We start from the raw sequence: 18,082 nt of genomic DNA on the forward strand, positions 1-18,082 counted from the left end.
AGTTTCTGGTGTTTACAAGTTCTTGGTGGCAGATTATGCTCGTGAGTTAGCTGATATGCATGTCAATTATGGGGAAGCATGATACAACACCTTAGGAGTGGAACTTTTCCCAAGTCATATAACATTTAAAGGACTTGACGGCTGTTTCTGTGAAACAGAATATCATTGGACAGGGTGATGGGGAACTGGTAGACCTCACAATGTGTGAACTGTTCAGTTAGAGGAAGCTAAGTTACAATGAATTGAGGACAACTACAGTGCCAGCACACAATCCATAGCCAAGGTACTAAATATCTCCAGTGTCATTGTGTGGAATGTCCTGCATGAGAGGGGCATACATCCAAGTATGGTATCAAAAGGTACAAAATTTGTCAGCTGATGATTTTCCCAAATGCATGAAATTCTGTCAATGGTATTAACAACAAACTGTAAATACCCCTTACTGCCAAACATATGTTTTGTTGACTGATGAGGCTGCCTTCACAATGGGATGAATATTCAACAATCAAAATAACCATGTCAGGGAGTTGGAAAATCCTTTGTAACTAGTGTGTTTCACTATCAACAGAGATTTACCATATTGGTACTACTGACAACCACCAGATTGGATTGTGCCTTCCGCTTAACCTGCTCAATGAAGGAAATTACTGTATTTTTCTCCATGAGGTATTACCAACAATGTTGGTATGCTTGGGTTCCCCAATCTCACTCTTATGGATTTCTTTTTGCTGGGAGGAAATGAAGTGTTTGATGTATGAGACACTAAATGACACCCATGAAGTGCTTATTGTCTATTTGGCTGAAGCTACATTCATTTTACATTCCATTATTTATGAAATGCTGTGTTGTTTTGAGCATATCAGACAATCATTAGCATGCAGATGCCAGTTGTACATTAATGTAAATTGACAACATTTTTGGCAGTATCTCTGAAACAATCTTCATCACACAGCTGTTTGAACACCTGGACATCATTTCCATCAAAACATTCATGTTCCCCTAGTGAGAATGTGGTGCTCCCCTGACATTTTTATTGCATAAAAAAGTGTTCCTTTTTTAACATATTTTTATGAGGTTGCTTTCTTGGCTGTTTGTCTGTCCATTACAAATTTTGCAGTTGATTTTAAACTAACATCCTGATAAACTACAGAACTGAAACTTTCAACATAGATCAGAACTGGATGACAGAGCAATATTAACTCGCATTCTTGTCTGTTCTACGGTGGAGGTGTACTTTGTATACCACCGCTGTTTCCCTCTTTCCTTCTTCTAGATGCAAATGTTACACAGTAAGAATGATTGCTGGTAATCCCACCTGTAAGCTTAGTTCTCTCTTATTTTTACCTTCACATTTTTTGCCAGAAATATGTAGGAGGAATCAATATACTGGTTAATTCAAGTGAATAGAAACTGAAATAAACCTGAAATTTACCATGTCTGTTGGAATCTCATCAAAATGTTCGAAATTGAATTAAAAATTTCACAGACATGAGATTAAAAAGCAGAAAACAATTTCTTAAATAAAAAACTTTTTAATATAATATGTTTTTAAGATGAACTACCAAGTATAAAGTCATTTCTCCCATACAGATGCCTAAGCCCATACACATAGTCCTGAAAATTTGTGCTTGCAAATTTTTAATAGCTACGACAATGCTTATAAAATGTAAATCAAAAACCTGGAGTGCATGCAGGAGATAGTAGTAAGGAGTGTAGAGAATAGCTGCCACTGAAAAAAATCGCAGAACAATTCACATCATTTGCAGCAAAATAAAATTATGAGTGACTTAACTGAACTGTTGTTGTTGAAGTCTTCAGTCCAATGACTGGTTTGATGCAGCTCTCCATGCTACTCTATCTTGTGTAAGCCTCCTCACCTCTGAGTAATTACTGCAATGTACATCCTTCTGAATCTGCTTACTGTATTCATCTCTTGGTCTCCCTCTATGATTTTCACCCCACATGCTTCCCTCCAGTACTAAACTGGCAATCCAAAGATGCCTCAGAATGAATCCTACCAACTGATCACTTCTACTAGTCAGGTTGTGCCACAAATTTAACTTCTCCCCAGTTCTATTCAGTTCCTCCTTATTAGTTACGTGATCTACCCATCTAATCTTCAGCATTCTTCTGTAGTAGCACATTTCAAAAGCTTGTATTCTCGTCTTGTCTAAACTGCTTATCGTGTATGTTTCACTTCCATACATGGCTACACTCCATACAAATACCTCCAGAAAAGACTTCCTGACACTTAAATCTATACTCAATGTTAACAAATTTCTCTTCTTTGGAAACACTTTTCTTGCCATTGCCAATCTCTCTCTGCTTCAATCATCATTAGTTATTTTGCTGCCCAAACAGGAAAACTCATCTACTACTTTAGGTGTCCCATTTCCTAATGTAATTCCCTCAGCATCACCTGATTTAATTTGATTTCATTCCATTATCCTCATTTTTATTTTGCTGATATTAATCTTAATCCTTCTTTCAAGAAACTTTCCATTCTGTTCAACTGTTCTTCCAAGTCCTTTGTTGTCTCTGACAGAATTAAAGTGTCGTCAGCAAGCCTCAGAGTCTTTCTTTCTTTTCCCTGGACTTCAGTTCCTACTCCAAATTTTTCTTTTCGTTTCCTTTGCTACTTCCTGTACTACATATTGAATAACATTGGGGATAGGCTGAAACCCTTTCTCACTCCTTTTTCAACCACTGCCTTCCTTTCATACTCCTCAACTCGTATAACTGCCAATTTGTTTCTGTACAAGTTGTAAATTGCCTTTCACTCGCAGTATTTTACCCCTGCCATTTTTAGAATTTGAAAGACAGTGTTCCAGTCAACATTTTAAAAAGCATTCTCTCAGGCTACAAATGCTATAAAAGTAGGTTTCCTTTTCCTTAATCTATCTTCTATAGTAAGTTGTAGGGTCACTATTGCATTGCATGTTCCTACATTTCTTCGGAATCCAAACTGATCTTCCCCGAGCTCTGATTCTATCAGTTTTCCCACTCTTCTGTAAAGGATTAATGTTAGTATTTTGCAAGTGTGACTTATTAAACACCTTTCAGCACCTGCTTTCCTTGGAAATGTAATTATTATATTCTTCTTGAAGTCTAAGGACATTTCACCTGTCTCATACATCATGCTCACCAGATAGATGGAAGAGTTTTGTCATGGCTGGCTCTCCCAAGATTATAAGTAGTTCTAATAGAAAGTTCTCTAACCGCCGGGGGCCTTGTTTCGACTTAGCTCTTTTAGTGCTCTGTAAAATTCTTCATGCAGTATCATATCTCCTGCCTCATCTTCTTCTACGTCCTCTTCCATTTCTGTAATATTGCCCTCAAGTACATCTCCCTTGTATAGACCCACCATATACTCCTTCCACATTTTAGTTTTCCCTTCTCTCCTTAGGATTGACTTACCATCTGAACTCTTGCCTGTCACACAGCTGCATCTCTTTTTCCCCAAAGGCCTCTTTAAATTTCCTGCAGGTGGTATCTATATTCCCCCTAGAGAAATATGCTTCTCAATCCTTACATTTGTCCTCTAGCCTTTTGTGCTTAGCAATTTTATACTTCTTGTTAATCTTATTTTTTAAACATTTGTGTTCCTTTTCACCTGCTTTATTTGCTGCATTTTTAAATTTTCTCCTTTCCCAAATTAAATTCAATACCTGTTGTGTTCCCCAAAGATTTATACTAGCCCTCATCTTTTTACCTTCTTGACCCCTGCTGCCTTCACTATTTCATCTCTCAAAGCTTCCCAGTCTTCTTCTACAAGTAAAAAAAGAAAGATTGCTACTTACTGTAAAGAAGGACATGTCAAGTTGCAGACATGCACAATTAAAAGACACTCACATATAGCTTTTGGCCGTAGCCTTTGTCATGTGTGTGTGTGTGTGTGTGTGTGTTTTACTGATGAAGGCTGCGGCCGAGTGCTGTATGTGAGTGTCTTTTAATTGTGCCTGTCTGCAACTTGACGTGTTTTCTTTATTTCTTTATGGTAAGTATTAATCTTTCTTTTCCTACATTGTTGATATTCCAGCCTGTAGTTTCCATTGTTTTATTGTTCTTCTACTGTATTCCTTTCCCCTCTTCTTGTCAACTGTTCCCTAATGCTCCCTTTGAGACACTTTGCAACCTCCGATTCTTTCAGTTTATCCGGGTTCCATCTCCTTAAATTCATACCTTTTTGTAGTTTCTTCAGTTTTAACTTGCAATTCATAACCAATAAATTGTGGCCAGAGTCCACTTCTGCCCTTGGAGATGTTTTACAATTTAAAACCCGGTTCCAAAATCTCTGTCTTACCATTGTACAATTAATCTGATACTCTCCGATGTTTCCAGGTCTCTTCCACATATACAACCTTCTTTCAAGATCCTTAAACCAAGTGTTAGCTATGACTAAATTATCCTGTTCCCCCAGACTATTAAATTTTCATCTCCTTAACTATCTGATTAATTTCTTTTATCTCTTCATACATTTCTTCAATCTCTTCGTCATCTGAGGAACTAGTTGGCATATAAACTTGTGCTACTGTGGTGGGTATGGGCTTTGTGTCTATCTTGGTTTCATTGATGTGTTCACTCTGCTTTTCATAGAAGCTTACTTGCATTTCTATTTTTTTAATTCAACACTAAACCTACTCCTGCATTAGACCTATTTGATTTTTTAATTATAACACTGTATTCACCTGCCTAGAAGTCCTATTTCTCCTGCCACTGAACTTCACTAATTCCCACTATATCTAACTTTAACCTATCCATCTCCCTTTTTAAATTTTCTAACCTACCTAACCGATTAAAGAATCTGACATACCACACTCCAATCCTCAAAATGCCAGTTTTTTTCTCTTGATAATGATGTCCTCGTCAGCAGTCTCCATCCAGAGATTCAAATAGTGGACTATTTTATCTCTGGAATATTTTATTCAAGAGGATGCCATCACTATTTAATGTACAGTAGAGCTGCATGACCTTGGGAAGAACTACAGCTGCAGTTTCCAACTGCTTTCAGCCATTCACATTACCAGCACAGCAAGGCCGTTTTGCTTGCTGTTACAAGGCCAGATCAGTCAATCATCCAGGCTGTTGCTCCTGTAACTGCTGGAAAGGCTACTGCCCATCTTCAGGAACAACATGTTTGTCTGGCCTCTAAATAGATATCCCTCTGTTGTGGCTGCACCTATGGTATGGCTATCTGCATCACTGAGGCACACAAGCATCCCCACCAATGGCAAGGTCCATGGTTCATGGGAACTGGACTGTTCATGCATAAATTACTTATTGCATCCACCTGATATTTTTGTTCTAAGTTGTACAAGTGTTGTTTAGCAATTAAAATTTCACAGGCATGATTTTTCAGGGCTATCTTTATGTGATTAAGCATCTGAATAAAAATTTTTTTAAATTATCATCTCCTCTAAACACTCCAAAATTTTGTATACATAGTTTTTTTTACATCCTCTGTATGTAGCCATATTCTGAATGACCATGGATATATGTACAGGATGGACAGGAAGTAACTAGGTATCACTAAATTCCTGTTTGCTTCACACTATGAGCTGTGGAATTTGATCGTTCCGATGCAGGGATGGTGGTGTACAGTGTAGAGAAGAATTGCCACAAGAAGCTAGTGATCATAGGTTCAGTAATGGATGCAGCAAAAACAGATCATCCATCCATGTATCAGTGTCCTGTGAATGTGATAATTGTGCGGAACATGTTGAATCATGGCCTGGGGAAATCAACACATCAGGCATCTTGTGAGAGTGGACACATGAGGCACACTGTGCATCAGGTGTTTCATAAAGAATTAAATTTTCAAGCATGGAAACTACATTATGTGCACCAGCTGACACTAGAAGACTTATCATGGAATGGATTACGGGGAGTGGATGTTCGGTTGACACGAAGACAGGCGTCAGTTGTTTCACAACTTCCTCTGGAGTGATGAGATCATATTCCATATGGGAGGTTCCCACCAGGTGGCACAGTTACCATTACTGGGCAGACACGACCTGGAGCAAAGGCGGAGACGATGCATTTTTGTTCGAAAGTGACCATGTGGTGTGGAATAATGGCTACAAATGTCATCGGCCCAAATGCTTCAGGATTACATTTGGCCCACAGTATCTGGATGGGAAAATACCGACGACATTATCTTCATGAAAGACAGTGCACTGTCTCACTTTGCAAATATAATGTGGAACTGGTTGGATGGTAAGTTTCTGCATAAAATCCAGACCTAACACTCTGTGGCCATTCAAATTACCAGCACAGCAAGGAAAAAGGTGGTGTGCTGGATAAAATCTTGCGCCCTGGATGAACTGGAAGCAGATTCGGTAAGTTCTTACTCACATTCCACACAACCTTGTTCAGAAACCTGTGGATTCCATTCCAGATCATTTGAGGAGATTGATCGATTCCACAGGTGCCTACATCGAAATTTAATGGACTTTTAATATATGCAATCATATTCCCATAAAAGAATGTACGTACTGTATAATTTCAAATAAATAACTATGCAAATATAAAAGTTAGATGTAAATTTCAATACCCTACATAATCATCAAAATTGGTTGTAATATCCATATTCTTTTTGTTTTTTGCACTTCCAATAATACTAATGAAAATAAAATTTCTCAAATTTTAGGATAATTAAGATTTTTTTTTAAACTGATTCCAGACGCTGGAAAGGAAGTTAAAATATATGGCACATCTAGGATTTTCTGGGCATCTGGTACTTATATCCATGTGATAGTTAACTGTATCCAGCCATACCAACATCTTGTAATCTTTCCTGAACATAATCAGTCCATTGCTGAAGTGAAGGTGTTGTTAGGCAATTGGGATTAGTGACACAGCAATAGATAATTTCAAGTGCACCCCAGGAACCTCACAACTTTTCATTGTATTAGAAAGAGAGCAACACACGCATACACACACAGAGAGAGAGAGACAGAGTGTTCATGGGCAGAATTGTCCATTTTCAGTATGTATCAACACACAAACTGTGCAAATATGACAATCTGTATTATTTGTGTAGGGTTGAAGTAGATAGCCTGAACAATTTGTGCATATTCAAATCAGTTTTAGTGTCCCTATATATTATTTTTGAAATTATAGGCTTTTAAATACTCGATGGAAACAAAGTTTAATTGTTAATTTGTTGACAGGAAGATGAAAATTTCTAGTGTAAGTGAATAAAAAAGTTATTTTGTAAAAACATTTGGCATACTGTTTACTGTATTTTACACATTCAGTTTGTCACAATATTAAATTGTAAAAATAAGTTTCACATGACATTGTAACTTAAATTAACAGTGTATAAATTTCTCACGATATGAAACAAATAGTTCTAAGATACAGTGTAGCTTAAAACACTATTAACATTATATATACACTTTTACATTTACAACAATAATTATATCTTATTAATATTGAAGTGTAATTGTTGTACAGAAAATTATTCTTCCTTTTACTCAGCTATTAAAAGTTTGTTACAACACATTGTTTCTGGACTTAATCTATTACATTTATCAGTTGCATAAACCTGCCATACAGTTGTATGTTTCACTTTGGCACTGATTACATCCACGCATTTTCCTTATGAGGTACAAATGAAGACACCACTTGTGAAAATTTCTTAATTTTTACAGTGCAGTTGATGCACTTATTTTATAAAAAATATTACACAATGCAGCAGAATTCTGTACTTCATATCAGGTTGGTCTGCTACAGATATCACTATTCTGTGTAATAAAATGGAACGCCTACAGCTGTCCTTAAGATGTTATTTGTTACATGGCTACCAGTTTTGGTGCTCTAGTGCACAATTTTCAGGCCTTAATTGATAATGAAGGGATTAACTCCAATTGTATAAATGATTTATCAGTGGCCAACATCTATGAAATGGTTTTTGCGGATTACCTATAATGACAATGTTGTGTCTCTAACCATCTACTACCAAGTTGATTGCTGGAGACACAACATTGTTGTTACAGGTAGTCTGTGAAAACCAGTTCACAGATGTTTGGAGTTAACCCCCTCAGCATCAGTTATGACCTCAAGATAGTGCACCAAAACTGGTAGCCATATAATAAGTAACATCGAAAGGATGGCTGTAGGTGTTCCATTTTATTGCATAAGTGAATGGCCGAAGTCCCTGACACCTCCAATCAAAAGGATGGACATTCAAAAAATTTCCATTCTGTGTCATCTTAAGTCAATTGATCAGTATAAAATCTGAATGTCATTCATTAAGAGTACCAGGCCTACAAACAAACAAACACACACACACACACACACACACACACACACACACACACACACACACACACATATGTACATTCCTGTTTTGTATTACTGTTGCTCTGGGCAGTCCATCAATTCTCTTATCACATTTGTGGTTTTTTGTCAACACGAGAAAGCAAAACTTTGGCAGAAATCTTTCCAGTACCATATTCATGCTTCACTGGAGAGGTCTTCTCAGACTGAAACAAAAGTTAACATTTTTTACTATTATTCTGTTGTTATTGAAAAAAAATTAGGCAGAAAATATGTTAAATTGTGCAGAAAATATGTTCATACTAAAATTTATGTAGTAGTATTGAGTTGCCAATCTCTGGAGCCTTTATTACAGGAAAATTGGTTATGAAGGATGAAAAATTGTGATGACGTGTTCCTTGAAAATTTCTACTTGAAAATGCTGCCACTGCAATGTTGCTGCCTTAATTATTTAACAAAAATTGTGAGTTTGTATGTGATATGAAGTGGATACAGCTACCTATAAACATTCTGGGCGATCTATTTTATGTATGAAGGGGATGCGATGAATTAAAATATCCACAAGCAAGAAAAAAATACTTGTCAGTTTTTTAGATATAGGAAAGATGATATTGTGTGACTGTGCTCATTATCTCTGTGAAAAGTATATGAAAAATACCATCAAAAATTCACTCTCCTTTTTTTGGATCTGTATGGCTTGCAACTGAGTCATCTTAATTTGCAAACAAAAAAATAGATAGCACACAATGGAAAATCATAGCTCTCTTCACACATGTGCAACATTTCCATACAGTGAATGCAGAAGTGAATGATGGTAGCAAAAGTTGCAAAGCCATGCCAGCAGTAGTATGAATGAAGTGCATTATTGCCACATAAACCCTGTTAACAAAATTTGTATGTTTGGTAGTCATTGCTTCTTATGATGCTACATGGATGACAGCTGGGGCACATGATTGGTCACTTGTTTGCAAAACTGCCTTAAGTTTATACAAAATGAATACAAGACATGATACAAAACATGACTGGTTCTAATCACTTTTCAGAGATCTTCACCTAATCTTGTGGTAGCTCTCATCTTCAGATGATTACAGAAAGCTTGATCGTGTGGATTTGTAATACACTTCAATAGTCTGTATCATCTTCCTTCTTGTTGCTAATGGGAACTTTCCCATCTATGCTGAAGTTTGAGGAATCTCAGTCTTTTTGCTTGCAAAATGTGTCCTAGCTTTCACTAATGTAAAGCAATGGACTTAAAGCCTCCAATAAAGGAGTTGACAATTATTTGCTCTTTCTTTTTTGAACTGTACTTAGAGTGCAGAAACTTTTGGGGACCACATGATACTCCCATACTCCCATTGCTCATTGTTTCAGCTGAGATGATAACCCTTTTATATAAAGGGCTTTACCACATTTTGAAGTCCACTATTTTGCATGTCATTTTAAAGTGGCCAAGAAAGCTGGATTCAGTAATAAGTGACAAACTGATCTGGAATAAGAACTCGGCTGCACATTCACCACTTTCTTTTCTGACACAAAAGTCACCATCAGATTTTAGATAAGAGTAGGAAATAGTGGTATATATTGCCAAATCTGTCACTGTCTATTATAACAATAACATTTATTTTCTGCTTTGTAGTAAGGTTAAAACTAACATGCGGATCTAATGAATGGTTGATGTCCTTTAATCAGATCTGAAATAGCTTTATAATTTCGCAGATGAGTAGTAATCATGTATTTTGCTACAATATACCTTATAAGTCACACAAGAATATGTTAACAGGGAATGGTTCGAGAATGGAGCTATAGCTGCTATTTCACTACATCATTTTCACACAGTTCTTGATACATAATTTCACAGCCATAATAAACTGTTCTAAAGAATTCATTGTCCACTTCTGGCACTAAAATCTTTATTGCAGTGTGCTGTCTGACAATTTTGGTAATCATGGCACTTTCAGGTGAGTGCCGTGTGATGTGTTATGTATATATTTGTTAGACAGTGACGTAGTTTGCCAACTTCAGCTAAATATAAATGGGTCTGCAGGCTGAGGCTTCTGATGACAGAAGTGTATGACAAGAACACAAGTGGGGGAAGGGTGAGGAAAAGGTTGTGGTGGTGCCTTCAATACTGGCCCCTCCATCCCCCAGCTTCATGCTCTATAGTATAGTAGTGCATCTTTAACTTCTCTCCAGTGAAATGATTTTCACACATTCCTACAGGTGGAGATCAATTTTATAACAGCAGCATAATCACTTAAGATAGTCAAATTACTAATTGTACAATGTAGGCTGCCATGGCCAGTGTTCATATCACTGGTGATTTTTATTTTATGGCTATTAGTCTGTTGTTTGAAGCATTTTCTCTACAAATAACACTAAGGATAAAAAATAAAATTATTAATGAGCAGATACACATGGACCAATCACTTTTAAGTTAATTATCACTTTACAGTGAAATTATGCAGAAAATAATAATGTACTGTGTGGACATCAAATAATAAATCTTCAAACTCAGTGCAAAGTTTTGTATTATAACACTATTTGTTTATGGTTCATCTATAATTTTAATAATTTTTTTGCTTTAAAATTTTCACATATTGGTACTATATTTATTACATTAAAAATGTTCTGTTGACATTTGTATTTAAAAATAGTTGTGTGTGTAAACTATTCTAGGTGATGTAAATTGGACAATTGTAAGAAATGTTCACGCTTAGGAACAATGTAAGAAATAGGTGTTATGTAAAAACCAGTGTGCTGTTGTTTGAAATGAAAATGGCTTTGGGGACTGGAAAAGGTGGCAAGGGCGAATTGGCACGCTACCTAAAGTAAATGTGGAAAGTAAGTCACGCAGTCTGTAGGCAGCAGTTATTGAGGAGCAGGAGAAGCTTTGCCTGCAAATTTGCACAAAAATGCCTCAGATGAAGATTGAAAATGGCTTATGGCATGGCTGCAAGTTGCTGGGCTACTGTATTTAAGGTTGAACAACGCCAAGAAGAGAAATTGAGCCCACACAGCAAGATACTTGTAGGCTGTACTGTGGGTAGTGTAGTCAGCATAATTGTTCGTCATACACCCAAGCCTACAGCCACCAGACAAGATTTTTTTTGGTATTTTCCTTTTGTAAGCATGATTTGTAAGCATTTTTGTGATTCTGTCAGAGACAGCAAAGGACTTGGAAGAGCAGTTGAACGGAATGGACAGTGTCTTGAAAGGAGGGTATAAGATGAACATCAACAAAAGCAAAACGAGGATAATGGAATGTAGTCAAATTAAATCGGGTGATGCTGAGGGAATTAGATTAGGAAATGAGACACTTAAAGTAGTAAAGGAGTTTTGCTAGTTAGGGAGTAAAATAACTGATGATGTTCGAAGTAGAGAGGATATAAAATGTAGACTGGCAATGGCAAGGAAAGCGTTTCTGAAGAAGAGAAATTTGTTAACATCGAGTATAGATTTAAATGTCAGGAAGTCGTTTCTGAAAAGTATTTGTATGGAGTGTAGCCATTTATGGAAGTGAAACATGGACGATAACTAGTTTGGACAAGAAGAGAATAGAAGCTTTCGTAATGTGGTGCTACAGAAGAATGCTGAAGATAAGGTGGGTAGATCATGTAACTAATGAGGAGGTATTGAATAGGATTGGGGAGAAGAGAAGTTTGTGGCACAACTTGACCAGAAGAAGGGATCGGTTGGTAGGACATGTTTTGAGGCATCAAGGAATCACAAATTTAGCATTGGAGGGCAGCGTGGAGGGTAAAAATCGTAGAGGGAGACCAAGAGATGAATACACTAAGCAGATTCAGAAGGATGTAGGTTGCAGTAAGTACTGGGAGATGAAGAAGCTTGCACAGGATAGAGTAGCATGGAGAGCTGCATCAAACCAGTCTCAGGACTGAAGACCACAACAACAACAAGCATGAACCATTAATTTAAATCTTTTTTTTGCCCCCCCCCCCCCCTCCTCTCTCTCTCTCTCTCTCTCTCTCTCTCATGAACTTTAAAGAAACTGGTTCACCCTGTTATTTCATCCTAATCATACACCTATATAGCGTTCCTTTCTGGTCTTTGATTAATCCGAGTACCCCGTTTTACAGATTTATGAAGTGCCAAGTTAATGTAAAGAGGCACCATTTAAATTGTTTTTTGTAAATAATGAGAAAGTTTTCTTAACTATTACAAACTATTATAGTAAAAGTTTTCTTACGTAAAATTCAATCAGAGTGAAGCCAAGTTACTAGAATCTGTTAAATGACTATACAGAGTTAGATCAGAGAATAATAGTTTTTGAAAGTGAATTCCAGAAAAAAGAGGTTTTCTTGACCTGAAATGATCAGTATAAAAAGTGTATGCTTTAGTATTTAAGTATTTTAGTATCTGAGTTTGATGATTATGGAAAGTGCTTTTCTAAAGGTACCCCTTGGCCAAATTTTTTTAGTTCCTTAAATTATCTACTGGGCTTTTTCTCTTTTAAAAACGTAATGTGTAAGGGTGTAGTCCAACTTTGTTTATGCGGAGTAATATTTATTTGAAGAAGCAACAGTAGAAGAAAATAGGCAAAATTCATACTTCTGCTTTTCCAGTACTTCACTGTTTCATTGCCTGGATAGGCTGGTGACTGTTAGTACATATTTTAAACCACTAAATGTATTTGGAACTGAGTTGTCCTAGCTTCAGTATAATATTATTCATACTGCATTTCTTTCTAACTGCTGAGTAAGATCTTAGAAAAGAATTGAATAGTCTGATTTACTTATCCATTATACACAACTCATGGTCAAATTCTGTAAAAAGGGTAACTCTATTGATTAGCTTTTCCTATTAACAGGACTATCCTCCCATAGTGTACTTTAATTATAACTACCCAGTATGTTAAAAAAAATTAAAGTGCATCTGCTCCCAAAGGCCAGTTTGGGCTGTAATCATCATATGGTAGCAAAATTTGGTACATATTCTAATGTGTTAATGTGGAATCGATTTACATTGGAAAAAATTAGTTCTAATTTTGGCCAAGTGCATATTTGGAACTGTAAATCATCTTGTCAACATCTCTGGTGCTCATATTGAACAAATCATGTAAGCAGTCTTTAATAATATCAACACTTTTTTGACATTTTCTGCCCATGTCCCATTCCTAATCCATTATAATTGGAACCATTTGTGTATGTCTTTTCTTGCATTCACTGTGACAGATTAGCACCTGGTGGCTAGAATCGGAGCTATTTTTTTTACCAGCATAAATTGGTTTCACATTAGAATATCTACCATGTTTCAATGCCGTACAATAATTACAGCCCACACTTGACTTGAAATGAACCCTAGATATATCTTTTGACATTGGAAAAGAAATGCCAGTTCAAATGGTAGCCACAAATAGACAAGATACTTCATGCATGCATCAGAGAATTTGTGCCTGATAATCTGCACAGAATCCAGGTGATCAGTGCAGAGCATCACATGTAGTTATTGTAAAAGCCAAAGAAGGCTGTTAAGTAGGAAGTCATTAAAAAGCTATCACAGGGCCTAATTTAAATCACCAAGAAAGGTAGCAGTGGTTAGCATACTGGACTCGCATTCTAAAGAATGATAGTTCAAACCGATGTCTGGCCATCCACATTTAGGTTTTCCCTGATTTTACTAAATTGCTCCAGGAAAATGTCAATATGGTTCCTTTAGAAGGGCACGGGTGATTTCCTTCCTGATCCTTGAAACATTTCGAGTTTGTGCTCCATCTCTAATGATCTAATTATCAGTGGGACATTAAACTTTAACCTTCCTTCCTTCCTTTAATTTACTTCCAGTACTGTACTTTGCTAAACAACACAGTTACAGTGTTCCACAAATTTCTGTTCATGAATGAAGCACTGTCATTCACACAGCATTAATGTGTTCTGCAGACAATGCTAATAAGGAGGCCAACCTCACAGTGTTGCTCTTCAGCAGTAGTTCTAATATTTGCTTCTCACTACACTAGTGAGTTTACTACAGATTCAAATGTAGTTGATAACACAATATTTACCTATATTCAATCTAATACTTAATTGAACTGTCACATATAATTTCCTTAATGTATAATGTGTATGTGTCTGTATTTCTGTATCCTAGGCTGTTTCTGGTTGTGCTGGTCTGGTATTGTTGATGGTAGTATGGGAAATTGAGCTTTGTCTGTCATCCACCGTAAATATTGCTCATTTATTCACCAGTAACATCATTATGCTTGCTTAGGATAAAACAACAAACAACTGATAAACAACTGTAAATAACAACAATCACTATATGCTGACTGCATCAAAGATGCTTTTAATAATCTGTGGTGGTTTTGTTCGCTTATTGTGGCGGAGTGTATTGGAGGTGTCACCACATCAACTACCTTGCCCTTTATTGAAACTGGGTGCCCCCCAGTAAGCGAGGGATATTGCAGTTTATCTGCCTGCTGGTTCTCGAGAAAATGGCTGGTGCAGGCAAGGATTGCTCCTGTTCCAAGGTAGACGCTTTGGTTTCTTCTATTGGTGCCAAAGGATCAGCCTCCTTTGAGTGCGATGTCAAGGAATGAGAAGGGAGCATCTCTTCATCAGTGTACACAGGCCTGAGTCACTCTATTGAGACTGCTTCCTGTTTACCAACATTGAAAGTGTGTCTCCCCCTTGTGATTTCTCAGTACGGTACTAAATGTGGCGAAACAAGGGGTGGTCACACGGTATCATCCTTGTGCCACATGTGGGATGTTTTTGTTATGTTTCTATGAACAAACACCTGCCAGTTTCCATTTAGTACAGGAGTGGTAGGCTGAATGGCCCTCATTCTGAGACTGATTTTTATCCAAACTGTGTGCTCAGCTCCAAGACAACTAGTTGAGTGGATGCTGGCAAGATCAATTCTCCTGGAACCTTCAGCTGCTTGCCTTAGACCAACTGTGCTGGTGGGCATTGGATGCTCTCCACTGCCATTCTCAACTTGAGTAGAACCAGTGGCAGTGGTTCTGACCATTGTGATGAACTGCACGTTGGGGCCATTTTAAGAGTACGGTAAAACTGCTTTACCAGTCCATTGCTAGCTGGATGGTAGCTTGCATCATGGATGTGGTTGTGGCCACACAGGAGGAAAAGTTCACTGAAACGTTGGCTTTCAAATTGTCTCCCTCGATCCATAGTTACATCTTGCGGAATGCCAAACCTGGAGAGCCAAGCCTGCAGTAATGCTCTCCCAACCGATTCAGTGGATGTACAGTATCTTATATCGCAATGACCTCTGGCCACATTGCAAAATGATCAATGATCATCAGCAAATAAAGTTGGTGCACAGAGTATGGTAACAGCCATACATTGTCCAAATGTGTATGCAAAAATCTAGCTGACGACATCAGGAAGTAAGCAACAGGAGTGAAGACATGACTGCTGATCTTATTATGCTGGCATGTCGGGCACATACATGCCCATGCATGACAATCTTTCTGCACTTCCATCCACACAACTTCAGTGGAGACAAGCTTGGCTGTCACTTGAACTCCAAGATGTGCTAAACTATATCACTGTTTTGGTATGTAGAGTCACTGCTTTGCTCTTGCTATGTCACACCAAATACTGTCCAGCACATCCATGGCTGGCACAGATCTGAGCTGCAATGCAGTTCTGTTGTTTTAACACTATCTTTGCCCAATGAATGGAGTTTAAACTAGCACAGTTCCAAGAGAGGCTATCTGCAACCACATTGTCTTTCCCTGCTATGTGCTGCACATCACTTGAGAACCGGGCAATATACTTTACCTGCCTGCACTGATGTGATGAGCTGAGATTAGTATCACACTGAAAAATAGCTACCAGTGGCTTGTAGTCAATATAAACTGCAAAATGTCTCCCTTCAACCAATGGGCCGAAATTTTTTATTGCTAAATGAATAGTAAACAACTCATGATCAGTGGTGCTCCATTTTTGCCGTTGTTGGCTCATGTTCTTTGAGAAAAAGGCAAATGGCTGTCAAATGCCCTCAACTTTTTGTTGCAGAGCCACTCCCACCGCTGTTTGGCCCACATCTACCATATATATCAAGGGGGCACTCAATATTGGTGTCCCAGCTGTGTTGCCTGTGATAGATGTTTCTTGAGTTCGTGGAAAGATATTTCAGTATATGGAGTCCACAGTATCTTAAGATTCCCTGCAGTACTCTTGCACAATTAGCACTGTGAGTGCCTACTGGATGGCTGCTAAGTGAGGCAGGTGAGATCAATAACACTGGGCAACAACCAAAAAAACGTCATGGGTTTCTCAGCTGATTTAGACTAATTTTGGTGTTCTGAGTCCGAATATCACATTGATTTTGCTCTATCAGGTCAACTTTTTGAGATACAGCCATAGGCCTACATGACCATTTTTTCCTGAAATGTAAGCCTTTTTATAGGCTTCAATATGCTAATATTAGGGGTTTTAAGGGGATTATGCAGGACATATGAAAACAAAAGAAGCCTTTAAGATTGTAACAGTTAATCATTCCAATAGATGCCTTTTTTTCTTACTATAGTATAAAATTTATTCTAATTTTTATTGTCTGACAGTCAACTGCATATTTCTATTACTATTTCAGATTGATATGGCTTCTGCGCGACGTTCATGCATGAATAATCCAGACGTTTTCTGCTACATCTGCGGAGAAAACACGCTTTCAGTGGACAGGAAGAACATCACTGGATTTGTGAAGAAGGCCTACCAGGCTTACTTTCAAGTCAAGCTGGGTGACCAAGATAAGCCCTGGGCACCGCACACGGTCTGCAAGAAGTGCGTGGAATACCTCCGGCGGTGGACGAAGGGCACGAAAACTTCACTGAAGTTTGGGTTTCTGATGGTTTGGAGGGAGCCCTTTGACCATGCATCGGATTGTTACTTCTGCACCATCAATACTACTGGCATCAACCGGAAGAATCGGCACAGCCTCCAGTACCCCGACCTTCCATCTGCCCGCCGTCCAGTTGCTCACTGCAAAGAAATTCCTGTACCAGCGTTCACAGAGCTTCCTAACATCGACGACGAGGCCACCACTGCAGACGAGGGAGGATATATAGCAGACGAGGAGTATGTAGCACAAGATGGTCGGCAGCTCTTTTCACAATGTGAGCTTAATGATCTTGTTCGGGATCTCAGCTTGTCGAAGACTTCATCCGAGCTGTTGGCCTCCAGACTCAAAGAGAAAAATCTACTTGGCGAGGACGCGCGTATCACTTTCTTTCGTAGAAGGCATGAGGACTACATGGGCTACTTCTGCCAGGAGGAAGACCTAGTGTACTGCCGAGATGTCGCTGGTCTTCTTGTTAAACTTGGGGCTCCTACATACGATCCGAGAGATTGGCGACTCTTTATTGACAGCTGCAAGCGCTCTTTGAAGTGTGTGCTCCTCCACAACGGGAACGAGTTCGCCTCAATCCCTCTTGCTCACTCCACAACTCTCGTAGAGAAATATGAAGCAGTGAAGTACGTGCTCGACAAAATCCAATATGAGCAGCACCAATGGATCATCTGCGTCGACTTCAAGATGGTGAACTTTCTACTTGGTCAGCAGTCTGGGTTCACAAAATACCCATGCTTTATATGTATGTGGGACAGTCGAGACAGAGCCCAGCACTATGTAAAGAAAGTGTGGCCGCCACGAGAGCAGTTAGTACCTGGTGCGAGAAACATCATAAACGAACCTCTTGTTGACCGGGAGAAGATATTGATCCCACCGCTACACATGAAGCTTGGGTTAATGAAACAGTTCACGCATGCTCTGGACAAGGATGGGAGGTGCTTCCACTACCTGTGCCGAGCCTTTC

At 38.3% G+C, this 18,082-nt stretch overlaps 1 protein-coding gene across 1 annotated transcript in view; it reads right to left on the bottom strand.

Moving 5' to 3' along the window:
* Positions 1 to 8,450: 8,450 nt before the first annotated feature.
* Positions 8,451 to 18,082, bottom strand: part of LOC124614330 (cadherin-87A) — a 698,834-nt gene continuing 689,202 nt past the window's right edge. Inside the window, exon 39 of the mRNA XM_047142934.1 lies at positions 8,451 to 8,489. The gene's annotated coding sequence lies outside the window, so the exon portion shown is untranslated. The remainder of the gene's footprint in view (positions 8,490 to 18,082) is intronic.

This window comes from Schistocerca americana, chromosome 1, assembly GCF_021461395.2.
Source record: "Schistocerca americana isolate TAMUIC-IGC-003095 chromosome 1, iqSchAmer2.1, whole genome shotgun sequence".
NCBI classification, from domain to species: domain Eukaryota; kingdom Metazoa; phylum Arthropoda; class Insecta; order Orthoptera; family Acrididae; genus Schistocerca; species Schistocerca americana.